At 43.1% G+C, this 17,393-nt stretch overlaps 1 protein-coding gene across 2 annotated transcripts in view; it reads left to right on the top strand.

Annotated features, from left to right (window-relative positions):
* Positions 1-17,393, top strand: part of SLC7A3 (solute carrier family 7 member 3) — a 54,656-nt gene that overhangs the window by 12,193 nt on the left and 25,070 nt on the right. The window contains exon 1 of one of the 2 annotated variants that reach the window (XM_040404921.1): positions 10,123-10,176. The exons of the other annotated variant lie outside the window; for it this stretch is intronic. The gene's annotated coding sequence lies outside the window, so the exon portion shown is untranslated. Of the gene's footprint in view, positions 1-10,122; positions 10,177-17,393 lie in introns of those variants that run through there. 2 annotated transcript variants of the gene reach the window in all.

Below are 17,393 nucleotides of genomic sequence, written 5' to 3'. Positions count from 1 at the left end.
AATGTTGCGGACATGTTCTTGTATTCTTATTTTAAGTTTTCTGGTAGTTCTTCCCACGTACTGGAGGCCACAAGGGCACTCCAGTACGTAGATTACTCCCGTGCTTTCGCAAGTGATATTTCCCTTTAAAGGGAACCTGTCACTGGGATTTTGTGTATAGAGCTGAGGACATGGGTTGCTAAATGGCCGCTAGCACATCCACAATATCCAGTCCCTATAGCTCTGTGTGCTTTTATTGTTTAAAAAACAAACAAACGATATGATACATATGTAAATTAACCTGAGATTAGTCGTGTCCCTGAGATGAGTCACACACAGGACACATCTCAGGTTAATTTGCATATGTATCAAATCGTTTTTTTTACACAATAAAAGCACACAGAGCTATGGGGACTGGGTATTGCGGATGTGCTAGCGGCCATCTAGCAACCCATGTCCTCAGCTCTATACACAAAATCCCGGTAACAGGGATTATTGATGAGCTGAATTACGCTTCCAGTATCTTTTTAAATATGATGGAACTTGTATCACAAGAGTCTGGAGAAAATTAAATAATGGGAATCTCTTCTACTACTACCATTAGCGCCACTTCTATTGACTTCCTTGACCTCACAATCTTTGTTGATAATGGGCGGTTGAAAACCAAAGCGTTCTTTAAAGCCACGGATGTGCTTGCTGCTTGGAGATATTCAGGAGACTAACTTAGACTAACTCAGAGCTTTTCCACTGTAGCAGAACTTCAGCGGTGTTTCTGGTGGATACTCGGACACTGTTTCAAAACAGGTGAGGAATTTGTTAGACAGGCTATCACTATTGTCTGATTGCAAATGAGAAGAGGTGATTAAGGTGTTAAATTTGTTGTTGGGGGAGGAGCATTTGTGGGAGTGTGTGTGTATGTGTATATATACACTGCTCAAAAAAATAAAGGGAACACTTAAACAACACAATGTAACTCCAAGTCAATCACACTTCTGTGAAATCAAACTGTCCACTTAGGAAGCAACACTGAGTGACAATCAATTTCACATGCTGTTGTGCAAATGGGATAGACAACAGGTGGAAATTATAGGCAATTAGCAAGACACCCCCAATAAAGGAGTGGTTCTGCAGGTGGTGACCTGACCACTTCTCAGTTCCTATGCTTCCTGGCTGATGTTTTGGTCACTTTTGAATGCTGGCGGTGCTTTCACTCTAGTGGTAGCATGAGACGGAGTCTACAACCCACACAAGTGGCTCAGGTAGTGCAGCTTATCCAGGATGGCACATCATTGCGAGCTGTGGCAAGAAGGTTTGCTGTGTCTGTCAGCGTAGTGTCCAGAGCATGGAGGCGCTACCAGGAGACAGGCCAGTACATCAGGAGACGTGGAGGAGGCCGTAGGAGGGCAACAACCCAGCAGCAGGACTGCTACCTCCGCCTTTGTGCAAGGAGGAACAGGAGGAGCACTGCCAGAGCCCTGCAAAATGACCTCCAGCAGGCCACAAATGTGCATGTGTCTGCTCAAACGGTCAGAAACAGACTCCATGAGGGTGATATGAGGGCCCGATGTCCACAGGTGGGGGTTGTGCTTACAGCCCAACACCGTGCAGGACGTTTGGCATTTGCCAGAAAACACCAAGTTTGGCAAATTCGCCACTGGCGCCCTGTGCTCTTCACAGATGAAAGCAGGTTCACACTGAGCACATGTGACAGACGTGACAGAGTCTGGAGACGCCGTGGAGAACGTTCTGCTGCCTGCAACATCCTACAGCATGACCGGTTTGGCATTAGGTCAGTAATGGTGTGGGGTGGCATTTCTTTGGAGGGCCGCGCAACCCTCCATGTGCTCACCAGAGGTAGCCTGACTGCCATTAGGTACCGAGATGAGATCCTCAGACCCCTTGTGAGACCATATGCTGGTGCGGTTGGCCCTGGGTTCCTCCTAATGCAAGACAATGCTAGACCTCATGTGGCTGGAGTGTGTCAGCAGTTCCTGCAAGACGAAGGCATTGATGCTATGGATTGGCCCGCCCGTTCCCCAGACCTGAATCCAATTGAGCACATCTGGGACATCACGTCTCGCTCTATCCACCAACGTCACGTTGCACCACAGACTGTCCAGGAGTTGGCAGATGCTTTAGTCCACATCTGGGAGGAGATCCCTCAGGAGACCGTCCGCCACCTCATCAGGAGCATGCACAGGCGTTGTAGGGAGGTCATACAGGCACGTGGAGGCCACACACACTACTGAGCCTCATTTTGACTTGTTTTAAGGACATTACATCAAAGTTGGATCAGCCTGTAGTGTGTTTTTCCACTTTAATTTTGAGGGTGACTCCAAATCCAGACCTCCACGGGTTAAAAAATTTGATTTCCATTTATTTTTTTGGTGTGATTTTGTTGTCAGCACATTCAACTATGTAAAGAACAAAGTATTTCAGAAGAATATTTAATTAATTCAGATCTAGGATGTGTTATTTTTGTGTTCCCTTTATTTTTTTTGAGCAGTGTGTGTGTGTGTGTGTGTGTGTGTGTGTGTGTATATAAAATATATATATAATCTCACCTAAAGAATTATTAGGAACACCTGTTCTATTTCTCATTAATGCAATTATCTAGTCAACCAATCACATGGCAGTTGCTTCAATGCATTTAGGGGGGGTGCTCCTGGTCAAGACAATCTCTTGAACTCCAAACTGAATGTCAGAATGGGAAAGAAAGGTGATTTAAGCAATTTTGAGCGTGGCATGGTTGTTGGTGCCAGACGGGCCGGTCTGAGTATTTCACAATCTGCTCAGTTACCGGGATTTTCACACACAACCATTTCTAGGGTTTACAAAGAATGGTGTGAAAAGGGAAAAACATCCAGAATGCGGCAGTCCTGTGGGCAAAAATGCCTTGTGGATGCTAGAGGTCAGATGAGAATGGGCTGACTGATTCAAGCTGATAGAAGAGCAACGTTGACTGAAATAACCACTCATTACAACCGAGGTATGCAGCAAAGCATTTGTGAAGCCACAACACGCACAACCTTGAGGCGGATGGGCTACAACAGCAGAAGACCCCACCGGGTACCACTCATCTCCACTACAAATAGGAAAAAGAGGCTACAATTTGCACAAGCTCACCAAAATTGGACTGTTGAAGACTGGAAGACTGTTGCCTGGTCTGATGAGTCTCGATTTCTGTTGAGACATTCAAATAGTAGAGTCCGAATTTGGCGTAAACAGAATGAGAACATGTATCCATCCTCTGATGGCTACTTACAGCAGGATAATGCACCATGTCACAAATCTCGAATCATTTAAAATTGGTTTCTTGAACATGACAATGAGTTCACTGTACTAAAATGGCCCCCACAGTCACCAGATCTCAACCCAATAGAGCATCTTTTGGATGTGGTGGAACGGGAGCTTCGTGCCCTGGATGTGCATCCCTCAAATCTCCATCAACTGCAAGATGCTATCCTATCAATATGGGCCAACATTTCTAAAGAATGCTATCAGCACCTTGTTGAATCAATGCCACGTAGAATTAAGGCAGTTCTGAAGGCAAAAGGGGGTCCAACACCGTATTAGTATGGTGTTCCTAATAATTCTTTAGGTGAGTGTATATAGCCACATAGTATTAGCTTGCCTAATTATAGCTTGCTGCTTTTTCCAAGTGCTGATTTTTATAAGTGCATTAGAGATATTCAGGAGGTAATCTGGAGGTGGATACAATCTAAACAAGTAAGATTTGTTTGTTTTATAATCTTTCCCCTCTTTAAAATGGGAGACCTGGTTCTGTGTAGGAATTGTTGTGCTTTTATTTCAGGTTCCACTCTTCGGAGGTTTGGATGCTGTCTGATCTGTAGACAGCTCTCCATAATGCAACAGGAAATCTCATTTTTGAAATCTGAGATTTGTAAATTAACCGTTAAACAAACTCGGGCTGAGAACGTTGCAATGCCACTGCCACAGAGGCCCCCTAGAAATGGAAGATGGGTTACTGTAGGTTCTGGTAGACTGAGAGTTGTTGATAGAAGACATGTCCCACAGTCTGTGGCAGGGTGGATTTGATTTAAATCAAAATGATTTAAATCACGATTTAAATAACTATGTAGAAAACTATGATTTAAATCAAGCTTTACTGACCAAAGACTAATTCTTGCTGGTATAACTTATAATAAGCAAGTAGATGAAGATTTTTAGAATAACAACTTTTCATATTAGTTTGATTAGGTTGACTCTGTTCATGTGATAGCATTTTTGCTGTGAAGAAGAGGCATGTGATCTCTGCTGAGTCAAATTCAGTTTTGAGAACTGCAAAAGTAAGGCTACTTTCACACTAGCGTTCGGGGCTCCGCTTGTGAGTTCCGTTTGAAGGGGCTCACAAGCGGCCCCGAACGGATCCGTCCAGCCCTAATGCATTCTGAATGGATGCGGATCCGCTCAGAATGCATCAGTCTGGCTCCGTTTGTCCTCCGCTCCGCTCAGCAGGCGGACACCTGAACGCAGCTTGCAGCGTTCAGGTGTCCGCCTGGCTGTGCGGAGGCAAACGGATCCGTCCAGACTTACAATGTAAGTCAATGGGGACGGATCCGTTTGAAGTTGACACAATATGGCTCAATTTTCAAACGGATCCGTCTCCCATTGACTTTCAATGTAAAGTCAAAACGGATCCGTTTGCATTATCATGAACAAAAAAAAAAAAAAAAAAATTATTATTTTTTTTTTTTTTTTTCATGGTAATGCAAACGGATCCGTTCTGAACGGATCTAAGCGTTTGCATTATAGGTGCGGATCCGTCTGGGCACATACCAGACGGATCCGACCTAAACGCAGGTGTGAAAGTAGCCTTAACCAAGCATCTGTGATAATATCTTGTAGGCAGAAAAAATGCCCAATAATCTTACAAAAACCTCTGGAAGAGCATGACATTGAATGGATTAATGGAATTTATTTACCAAAAAATGTACACATATAGAAACATATAATGTGTCGGCAGATAAGAACCATTTGGCCCATCTAGTCTGCCCAATATACTGAATACTATGAATATCCCTTGGCCCTATCTTATATGAAGGATGACCTTATGCCTATCCCATGCATGCTTAAACTCCTTCACTGTATTTGCAGCTACCACTTCTGCAGGAAGGCTATTCCATGCTTCCACTACTCTCTCAGTAAAGTAATACTTCCTGATATTACTTTTAAACCTTTGCCCCTCTAATTTAAAACTGTCCTCTTGTAGCAGTTTTTCTTCTTTTAAATATTCTCTCCTCTTTTTACCTTGTTGATTCCCTTTTATGGATTTAAAAGTTTCTATCATATCTCCTCTGTCTCGTCTTTCTTCCAAGCTATACATGTTAAGGTCCTTTAATCTTTCCTGGTAAGTTTTATCCTGCAATCCATGTACCAGTTTAGTAGCTCTTCTCTGAACTCTCTCCAAAGTATTAATATCCTTCTGGAGATATGGTCTCCAGTAGGGATCGACCGATATTGATTTTTTCAGGGCCGATACCGATAATTTGTGAACTTTCAGGCCGATAGCCGATAATTTATACCGATATTCTGGGAATTTTCATTTTTGAGGGAAAAAAAAATTCCTACACAAATCTGCTGAAAATTAATATGTTTATTGTTAAAGGGAACCTGTCACCTGGATTTTGTGTATAGAGCTGAGGACATGGGTTGCTAGATTGCCGCTAGCACATCGGCAATACCCAGTACCCAGTCCTCTGTGTGCTTTTATTGTTGAAAAAAAACGATTTGATCCATATGCAAATTACCCTGCGATGTGTCCTGTCCCGGAGAGGAGTCCAGTGTGAAGGAGCCCAGCACCGCGAGATTACGGCGCTCTGGCTGTCTGACGTCGGGGAGCAAGGAGGAGATTGAGGATGCGGGGCGGTGCTCCTTCACACTGGACTCCTCTCCGGGACAGGACTCATCTCAGGGTAATTTGCATATGGATCAAATCGTTTTTTTTCAACAATAAAAGCACACAGAGCTATGGGGACTGGGTATTGCGGATGTGCTAGTGGCCATTTAGCAACCCATGTCCTCAGCTCTATACCCAAAATCCAGATGACAGGTTCCCTTTAACGTGTATTTTTTATTTTATTTTTTTACTAACTTTTAGCCCCCTTAGGGACTAGAACCCTTGTCCTATTCACCCTGATATAGATCTATCAGGGTGAATAGGACATCACACTGTCCCTGCTGCCCTGTGCTCTGTGCACACAGCAGCATGGAGCTGAACATGGCAGCCAGGGCTTCAATAGCGTCCTGGCTGCCATGGTAACCGATCGGAGCCCCAGGTTTACACAGCTGGGGCTCCGATCGGAGGAGGAGGGGAGAGGTGATCCTGTGGCCACTGCCACCAATGATTAATACTGGGGGGGGGGGGGGCGCACTGCGCCACCAATGTTTTTACTATGGGGGGGGGGGCGCACTGCGCCACCAATGTTTTTACTATGGGGGGGGGGGGGGGGCGCACTGCGCCACCAATGAAGATAAGTCTCTTACTCATTCATATACAGGAGGCAGGAGCTGGCTGCAGAATCACATAGCCGGCTCCCGACCTCTATGAGCGGTAGCTGCGATCCGCGGCACCTAAGGGGTTAACTACCGCAGATCGCAGCTACTTGTCATAGAGGTCGGGAGCCGGCTATGTGATTCTGCAGCCAGCTCCCGCCTCCTGTATATGAATTAATGAAAGACTTATCTTCATTGGTGGCGCAGCGGCCACAGCCCCTCCCCTCCTCTTGTACTTCTTCCTCTCACTGACTGCAGCGGCAGCAGCAGCACAGGGGGAGGGAGACACTGCTTCCTTCTCCCCTGTGCTGCTGAGGGAACACAGAGAGCGCTGAGAGCAGCGCGATCTGTGTTCCCCATACGTTATCGGTATATCGGCAAAAGAGATGCCGATACCGATAACGTTCAAAATCCTCAATATCGGCCGATAATATCGGTAAAACCGATAATTGGTCGATCCCTAGTCTCCAGTACTGCGCACAATACTCCAAATGAGGTCTCACTATTGCTCTGTAGAGCGGCATGAGCACCTCCCTCTTTATACTGGTAATGCCTCTCCCTATACACCCAAGCATTCTTCTAGCATTTCCTGCTGCTCTGACATTGTCTGCCTACCTTTTAAGTCTTCTGAAATAATGACCCCTAAATCCCTTTCCTCAGATACTGAGGTTAGGACTGTATCACAGATTTTATATTCTGCTCTTGGGTTTTTACGCCCCAAGTGCATTATCTTGCACTTATCAACATTAAATTTTAGTTGCCAGATTTTTGACCATTCCTCTAGTTTTCCTAAATCCTTTTCCATTTGCTGTATCCCTCCAGGAACATCAACCCGGTTACAAATCTTTGTGTCATCAGCAAAATGACACACCTTACCATCGAGGCCTTCTGCAATTTCGCTGATAAAGATATTAAACAATACGGGTACCAGAACAGATCCCTGAGGTACCCCACTGGTAACAAGATCATGGTCTGTATATACTCCATTGACTACAACCCTCTGTTGTCTGTCCCTCAGCCACTGCCTAATCCATTCAACAATATGGGAGTCCACGTACAGCCTTATTCTACATTTACAATTTAAAAACTAATCTTTATTTTATGATGGAATAACCTTTGGATGGTAATATATTTTCCTCAAAAAGCATTTTATATTAAAAAAAAATCCGATTTTTATTTTTTTTAAAAAAATCATTGATTTTTTTTTATCCACCCTGGACTCTGTGGCTCTCCATAATCCATTTGCAGCACTTTCAGCAAATGCAGGAGACTAAAACAAGGAATTACCAAATTAAAAACAAAAGAAGGAAGGTATATGGAAGAAAATAAAGAGTTAGCTGACTGCCTCAATGAATACTTCTGTTCAGTTTTTACAAAGGAAAATGAAGAAAAAGGACCTCAGTTAGGAAAGAAGACTAATGAATCTTTTGATGCATGTGTCTTTACAGAGGAAGAGGTTCTAAGTCAGCTGTCTAAAATTAATACAAATAAGTCACAGGGGCCTGATGGGATACACCCAAAGCTATTAAAAGAGCTTAGCGGTGAACTAGCAAAACCATTAACAGATTTATTTAACCAATCACTGGCAACAGGAGTTGTCCCAGAAGATTGGAAATTGGCCAATGTTGTGCCCATTCACAAGAAAGGTAGTAGGGAGGAATCGGGCAACTATAGGCCAGTAAGCCTGACATCCATAGTGGGGAAATTAATGGAAACCATACTTAAGGAGAGGATTGTGGAACATCTAAAATCGCATGGATTGAAAGATGAAAAACAGCATGGGTTTACTTCAGGGAGTTCATGTCAAACTAATCATGGATTTTTTTGATTGGGTGACTAAAATAATGGAGGAGGTGCAGTAGACATCGCTTATCTAGACTTTAGTAAGGCTTTTGATACTGTCCCACATAGAAGGCTTATCAATAAATTGCAGTATTTGGGCTTGGACTCCAATATTGTTTAATGGATTAGGCAGTGGCTGAGGGACAGACAACAGAGGGTTGTAGTCAATGGAGTATATTCAGACCAAGGTCTTGTTACCAGTGGGGTACCTCAGTGATCTGTTCTGGGACCCATATTGTTTAATATCTTTATCAGCGAAATTGCAGAAGGCCTCGATGGTAAGGTGTGTCTTTTTGCTGATGACACAAAGATTTGTAACAGGGTGGATGTTCCTGGAGGGATACACCACCAAATGGAAAAGGATTTAGGAAAACTAGAGGAATGGTCAAAAATCTGGCAACTAAAATTTAATGTTGATAAGTGCAAGATAATGCACCTGGGGCGTAAAAACCCAAGAGCAGAATATAAAATCAGATATACAGTCCTAACCTCAGTATCTGAGGAAAGGGATTTAGGGGTCATTATTTCAGAAGACTTAAAGGTAGGCAGACAATGTCATAGAGCAGCAGGAAATGCTAGCAGAATGCTTGGGTGTATAGGGAGAGGAATTACAACTAGAAAGAGGGAGGTGCTCATGCCGCTCTACAGATCACTAGTGAGACCTCATTTGGAGTATTGTGCTCAGTACTGGAGACCATATCTCCAGAAGGATATTGATACTTTGGAGAGATTCAGAGAAGAGTTACTAAACTGGTACATGGATTGCAGGATAAAACTTACCATGAAAGATTAAAGGTCCTTAACATGTATAGTTTGGAAGAAAGACGAGACAGAGGGGATATGATAGAAACTTTTAAATACATAAAGGGAAACAACAAGGTAAAAGAGGAGAGAATATTTAAAAGAAGAAAAACTGCTACAAGAGGACATAGTTTTAAATTAGAGGGGCAAAGGTTTAAAAGTAATATCAGGAAGTATTACTTTACTGAGAGAGTAGTGGATGCATGGAATAGCCTTCCTGCAGAAGTGTAGCTGCAAATACAGTAAAGGAGTTTAAGCATGCATGGGATAGGCATAAGGCCATACTGTACTTCATATAAGATAGGGTCAGGGGCTATCCATAGTACTCAGTATATTGGGCAGACTAGATGGGCCAAATGGTTCTTATCTGCCGACACATTCTACAGAATCAGCTGGAGGACGGGGTGTGCGACTCTGCACAAGCGCAGATCCATAGGTAAGTCAAAATTATACCACCACCGTGGGAGAAGCGCACACTTAATGCGCATGTGCAAAACCGGCCGGGACACACTGCATCTGCGCCTGGAGCCACACTGCTTATGATGATCTTTGTCGGCGCGTGTGCACTCAGGCGTAGGGAGATCTTTTGCACTGACAAATCTACCTACCCCTGAGTGCGCACGCGCGGTGTAGTCCTGATGTGTGTGGCCGACAGGAGTATATAGCTGCGCGTGCGCACCCTCTCCTACCCAGCCGTGGCTCCAGGTACAGTGTGTCCCGGCCGGTTTTGTGCATGCGCATTAAGTGGGCGCTTCTCCCGCGGTGGTGCTATAATTTTGACTTACCCGTTGATCTGCGCTTGCCGCACACCCCCCCCTCCTCTAGCTGATTCTCGTCACTTTGGTTGCTGCCGCGTCACCGGAAGTGACGAGGGTATAGCATTCTGATAAGGTATAGTATTCTGACAGAACACAGGCCATATTGGTGACCTTCTCCCCTTATTGCTATGGCAAACGGACACGTGACGCAATTGACCGTGGTGGTCTCAAACAGGAAGTTTATCTAAGGAGCCCAGCAGAGCAGCAAGGAAGCAGTTAAGTATTTTTCCCTTTGCAGGTCTGCTCAGGAGGGGGGGTTTGACCATGCTTTCTGACACTGGCAGCACATTCTGCTCCAGAATGCCTTGATAGTCTTCATTGTACCCTGCACAGATTCGACACCTTGTGTCAGAGGCAGCAAAGCAGCCCCAGAACATAACCGAGCCTCCTCCAGTTTTCAGAGGAGGTACAATGATCCTCTTTTTTGTATGCTTGATTTTTGCATCTGTGAACATAAAGCTGATGTGACTTGCCAAAAAAAGCTCCAATTTTGTATAATCTATCCAAAGGACATTCTCCCAGGAGCTTTGTGACTTGTCAATATGCATTTTGGCAAATTCCAGTGTTTTTTTTTTTCTTTCTTAAATTATGTCCTTTCATCAATGGTTTCCTCCTCAGTCATCTTCCATTAGGTCCACTTTGGCTAAGACGGCAACAGATGGTGCGAACCTTGGGCTTTTTGTATTTGTCTCTTCAATTTGTCATCAATTTTCCTCTTGCGGCCATGTCCACGGAGGTTGGCCATAGTCCTGTAGACCTTTAAACTTTAATGTGTTTGTCTATAATCTTCTTTCTAATCTCTTGCAACAACTCTCTCCTTGGCTTTCTTTGGTCCTTGTTCAGTGTGGTGCACACCATGATACCAAACAGCACAGGGACTACTTTTCACCCTTTTAAATAGACTGATTACAAGTTTGAAGACACCTGTGATGGTAATTACAGGACACATCTTAGTTTGACATGTCCTCGTGTTCAATTTATTTTCAATTCTTTTCTAGGGATACCATTTTTTGTCAAGGAGTTTCATTAGTTTATTTTTTAAAATTATTCAGTTAAACCACAATTCAAAAGCATTGTCTGTTTTTCGTTAGTTGATTTTCAGCAATTTTTTTAATTTGTTTATTATTACTTTTGTCAGTCTTAAAGTTATTTAATTGACCATTGTGGTTTTTTCTTTCTTTTAACGGAGCAATTCTGTCCATTTGTGTATGTTCTGGTTCATCACACAGGACACTAACATGGAATAACTACATGGGAATAATGGTGAACAATTGTGGCTATTAAACTACTTCTCTGTATGTGTTTTTCTATGGCTGCCTGTTTTCAGGTAATTTGTCAAATGGCTGCCTGTCTATAGGTAATGTTGTCAATTGCAAACACAACACATACAGGGAGGACAGGGTGAACAATGTCAGATGTGCTTCAACACAGACACTGACAGACATGAAATGCTGCAAATACTGTATATGTTCTGCATCTCAAACTACTAGTCGCATGTTACAAATCTGGACAGTTAAACTTAAGGCCATAGGTCACATGACTGACATTTTTTTGTCCTATTCAGATCTCTTATGGATGCATTTTACAGGATTAAAATTGGCATTTTTTTTCCTGTCTAGAGAGGCTATTATGCGAATATAAAAAGCTCTGCATACAAAATTTTTGAAAATTGTATAACTACCTATTTTCTAAACAAGTATATGTAATATTTAAAACCGGATGTTGCCATTAGAAAGTACAACTTGTCCCTCAAAAAACAAACCCAAAAAAGTTAAGGCTCTGGGAAGCAGGAAGTAAAAAATTAAAATGCAGAGAATTATTTACCTAGGTTAACACCAATGCTGTATTCACTCAGCTAACATTATAATGTTCTGTAGCCACAACATTAACGGGCTGCCTCAAGGCAGAAAAAAAATCTGCTTTTTTTTTTAATAGGATAAATGCTGTCCTTTTATGCTTCTGGTCCTGATCACTTGCAATACCAGATGCAGTCCATGCTCAAGGGGTGATAACTGTGCACAGAAGGGGAAAAAAACTGTTTTCAGAAGCTGTGAGATTTTGTTACTGTTTAAGAAATCCCCCACATCCTCTGATAAAGTAATATTCTGATGAATTGTATGTACATCTTGTTTGATGTCGTGGCTGCTTGTTTTGTGATGGTCTTTTACTTTTGTAGGTTTTTAGGATTCATGCAGCTTGTCACTCTTTAGCAGACCAGAGATGCCGGTGTGATGCCCGTCTTGTCTCGGTACTTTGATCCTGTTGCCTTAGAGACAGACTCCAACGGGGTCCTGCTTTTGATTTATTTTTTAATTTATGTCTGTTCTTCCTTATTAACTTGTGCTGCTTCCCTTCCCGTTACTGGAATTACTATCATGGTAGAAGCTGCTTTTTTTTTTGTCATTTTAAGTAATGAGAATATTTACTTCTTAGCTCATGTTGTATATTACATGGGAGATCTCTTTTTGTGTTCCTTCACTCATAATTCTCTAGAGCAGATAACCCTATAGATGGCGTAAGCTTAGACTGGCTTTCTAGACCTGCACCAGATTTACCACTGGGGCTGAGGCTTGGATGACAAATGGGGTGCAGGGATGAACACTTTTCTCTGACTATTGTTTGGCTTAGTTTGAGACGTTTACACCAGAATTGTTATGCTAATTGGTGCATATTAGGCCCTGCCCCTTCCCATGAAGCCACACCACTTTCTGGTAAGTCCCATTCCCTTGTTATGCTCCATGCTGGAACTAGAAGCGCCAATCTCCTTGGTGCACTGTAAGCCGTGTACCGGGGTGGGCTCCCCAGGATACAGTGAAGTCACGAAGGAGGAAAGCAACCCCAACACCAGCTTTTGCCAAAACAGAATTTTACTAAAATGTGTCAATAAACACAACCACAAATGCTGATAACATAAAATAAATTTACATACACCCAGCCCGAAGGCTGAGACCCTTGTGCTGCACAGCACGGCGCCCTCCGATGGATGCAGGAGGAAAGATCAGTAATTTACCTACTGGCGGGCACAATGAAACTGCCACACCTTACCTGTTATTACCCTAAAAGAACAAGAATCACTGTATGGGTGTGTGGTATGGGCTAGCTTATAGCTTACAATCTTACACAGATCTACAGTATTCCCCCTCCCATAACTGGTCATGTAGCACGTGCCTGAGTATTCCTTCTGAGCAAAATGCCAGCCTGGCTTGAGTTTGTGGGAGTTTTATCAGCTCTCCAATGTGAAATGTCACTATAAGTTATGGAGTCCTTGCAATGAACAGTAGTAAGACTTGTGACCTGACACAAACAGAAACCCTAACTAACAAACTACAGGCCTGGTCTCAGTTTCGAGGCGCCAACATTGTGTAATGAGGTGCGTGCACAATCTTACCGACCTGGGTCTGCTTTGCATCTGCTGGTGACTCTGAACAGAACAAATGTCTCTCTAACAAGCATGCGTTACCGCAGTGTATGTTGCTTTGTTCCTCTGCTCTCATCAGCGTTCCTGGCAGCAATCTTTCTTCTGGACAGAATCAGGGTCTTGGACACGATCACCTTCACTTAGCTGCAGCTCTGGTCACTGAGGGATGCTCTCACACCTGGATGCCGTCAGATTCACTGCTCACACAGTTCCTCTGTGTCTCTCACAGCCTCCTTCTTAGATGTCTGCTCTCTCCTCCTTCTCCAGACCCTGTGTAAACCCCACCTCTCTCATGAATATGGAGATATATGTGCAGTCTGTAGCTGTGTTTAGGAAACAGCGGAATCTTGTGGCCAAACAGCAGAATGTCAGTTCAGAACATTTAATTTAAAGGGACATATAAAGTGACATATAGAGCATATAAAGTGACATATATTCTTCTATTGGTCTTAATATGCTTAATTAAACTATACCATTATCACCCTTCGCTGCCTTTCCTTTACATATAAAAAGTATTTTTATCAATATGCAAATTACCTTACTTTGTGCCCAAGGGGCTGTCCCTCCTTCAGTTGTGTGCCCAGCGGCGCCCCAACTGCCGTCTCCTAGTCCCGCCCAGCTCATTAGTATTCACTGCACTGGGCGACTTTTTTTTTTTTTTTTTTCTCCCGACGCAGTGATCTTAAAAGGGGTTGTCTGGATCTAAATTTTTCTTTTTTCTTGTGTTTCCACTGCCAGGCCCTGCAACTTACTAATGCGTTGGCACTACTTTTTGTGTCTTTGTCCGGTGATCGGAGAGCTCCCCTTGTGGAGACAGTATTTCATCTGACATTGCAGCCAGGCCTCCTATGATGCTCTTTGTCAGAGTCCCTGGCTGAATGTCTGACCTATGTGATCTTGGAATGGTCTGGTTGATGCTCTAAATCAGGGGACAGCAGCCTTCGGCACTCCAACTGTTGTGAAACTACAATTCCTAGTATTCCCTCCATTCATTTCTATAAGAGTTCTGCGAAGAGCAGAAAAAGTATACATGCTGGGAGTTGTAGTTTCACAACAGCTGGAGTGCCGGAGGTTGCTGGTCTCTGCTCTACCTCCACAAGCAGGGTAGGTGGAGTCCACTGCTTGGCCTATCAAAGCTGTGTGGGAGGAAACGGCAAGGGGATGATGGAGGTTGTAGTGGGCAGAGTTTTCAGCCCAGGGATAGGTGTAGTAGGGGTTTACATTTCTTGGCTGATCTTGCAGCGCCCAGCACTATGAGAAGTGTTGTGTCTGCAGCTCATCTATCAGTAACTAAATTACTGATATGAAGAATACACAATCCTACCCGGTCTTCTTTTTCTACACTAGGTGTATTGTTTCAAACAGTAGGGGAGTGGATCTTCCCTTTTATAACAAAGGCAACCACATGATTTTGATATCCAGTTTGGTCCATCTATGTCCCTTTATGACATAGATGACCGACATATGCGAGATTCCCCTACATTTATATAATGGAGTTAAGCAGTTTCTAGCATACTAATAAGGTAAATGTGGAATTAGTCCTTTACTTTCAATTCCAGCCAAGAAGAGTGAGGCTATTTTCACACTGGCGTTTTGGCTTTCCGTTTGTGAGTTTCGTTTCGGGATCTCACAAGCCTAATGCATTCTGAATGGAGAAGGATCAGTTTGCCTCTGTTTTGTCTCCATTCCGCTTTGGAGGCGGACACCAAAATGCTGTGTCTGGCGAAACTGAGTCAAACGGACCCGTTCTAACACACAATGGAAGTCAATGGGGACGGATCTGTTTTCTATGACACAATAGAAAACGGATCCGTCCTCCATTGACTTTCAATAGTGTTCCAGACGGATGTTGTCTATGTTAAAGATAATACAAACAGGATCCGTTCTGAACGGATGCAGACATTTGTATTATCTGAACGGATCCGTCTGTGCAGATCCATGACGGATCCGCATCAAACGCGAGTGGGAAAGTACCCTAACCAACAAATGTAGAAATAATCCTATGAAATGAAGATATACAACTGTTTCTCTAGTTAATCGATTAAGTGATAACTTATAAACCACATGAAAGCCTCAGGAAGAGAGCAAAAAATGCAATGTGTGAAAAGTGAGGTTTGTCATATTTTAAAATACAATTAATTATACCTACTGAAATTACTCCTCTCCATTTAATGACACTTTGAACAATTTGAAGTATCCAGGCATTTATTACAGACGTGTGTGTGTGTGTATGAAGACTATTGGAAACTATTTTTGTATTCTGTGCCAGAAATATCATCTGCAGTGACCATGCAGCACATCTAACCTGATTGCTGTTAAGGGTGTCTTTTAATGTAGGTAAAGCCTATGTATATTCTTCACTGAACTGTAAAATAGGATTGGCCAAGATGAGGATGTTACTGGAGCATAGGATTCCTTATTTATTAAGGCAATTAGTCCAAGCATATTGTCTTAAGTTCAGTTCTGATATATATCTCTGTAGTAACTGCTATTTTATTCCACGCATTTCCCAAAAGGTTCTGCAAATACCACAGGGGTACATTCTCAAACATCTGCATGGTTTATTTCACTAGTTGCCTTTATGTTATCGTCTGAAACAAAGTTGGCTACAGCGACTACCAAACAGAGTTGTCTGTTAAATAGCGAAGATGTGGAGCCAAGACCCCTTCAATCAGCTGATCGGGGAGGTCTGACTGCACCTCACCCCTTCAGTTAGCTGATTGAAGGGGTCATGGCTCTGGAGACGATGAAAATAAATGCTGAAGTCCTGGGAAACGCTTTAATGCAAACCATGAATCTCCACACATGTGAAATCTAGTAGGCTGCTTATTTGATTTTCTAGATTTTTTGGGTCTATACTGCCAAATGCCAGTGTTCGGCTTACAGATTTGTCCTCCCTCTGGCCATTTTTATGAGCAGTTCCTTAAACCTATAAGGAAGTCGGGATGACCTGGTGCTGTGTAATAACTCCCAGCGGTGAGATAAAGTAGGTATGTGTGGGTGTCGTTTTTTTTCTTTTAATCTGTCTATTGATCTTCACCGTACACCGTAGTGTAAGGTATAATTATTTTTAAGTGATATAGATTGGGTCTGTAGCAATGTCTGACATGTAATTTATATTCTAAGATGCCATCAAGAATTCTATTGATCTACTGTAGCTGTCATAAATCAGTAAGAAATTGAATATCTCCTGAAGAAAATGGCTATTCTCAGGAGAAAAAGTGTTCTATGACACTGATAAAGAAAATGTTATATTGTAAAAAATATATATATACGGTATATAGTATTTACAGTAGCAGGGCCATATTTGCCACTAGGCTTTGGAGCGGCGTCACAGACTAAATTTATTAAGTTAAATTTCCCCTCCTGCCTGTCTGAGTTGAGTATTGTAGCGGTATGGTGCTAGAAGCCTGTCCTGCCATTACCTGATGTATTTGAAACTCTGAGGAAGTCACTAGCGCCATATGTCAACAAGGCAGAGGGGGAGAGACTAACAATTCTCCTCCCTCTCCTCTGCATTGCTGTGACATGTAGGGCTGGGAAATTAATCGATAAAAAAACAAACTGACCATCAGCCCAATTAACCGACCGCACTTTGCCTGTGTAGTTTTTTTTTTGTTTTTTTTTCCGGTTCAGATATTGTGATGTCATGTGGAGGGTCATGGTGGTCTCCTTAACCACCTCCGAACCGCCTAACGCAGGATTGCGTCCTGCGGGCGGCCGGGTTATTCCTCCTGGACGCATCGGCGCGTCCTCTCGCGAGATGCGAGATTTCCTGTGAACGCGCGCACACAGGATCGGGAGGTAAACGAGTGGATCTACAGCCTGCCAGCGGCGATCATTCGCTGGCAGGATGTAGATGCGATTTTTTTTTTTTTAACCCCAAAAAGGTTTATTAGATGCTGTTTTGTTAACAGCGTCTAATATACCTGCTACCTGGTCCTCTGGTGGTCCCTTTTGCTTGGATCGACCACCAGAGGACACAGGCAGCTCTGTAAGAAGCACCAAACACCACTACA

This window comes from Bufo bufo, chromosome 8, assembly GCF_905171765.1.
Source record: "Bufo bufo chromosome 8, aBufBuf1.1, whole genome shotgun sequence".
NCBI lineage: Eukaryota > Metazoa > Chordata > Amphibia > Anura > Bufonidae > Bufo > Bufo bufo.
The sequence above is the reverse complement of the archived record's forward strand: the minus strand, read 5'-3'. Positions and strand labels throughout refer to the sequence as shown.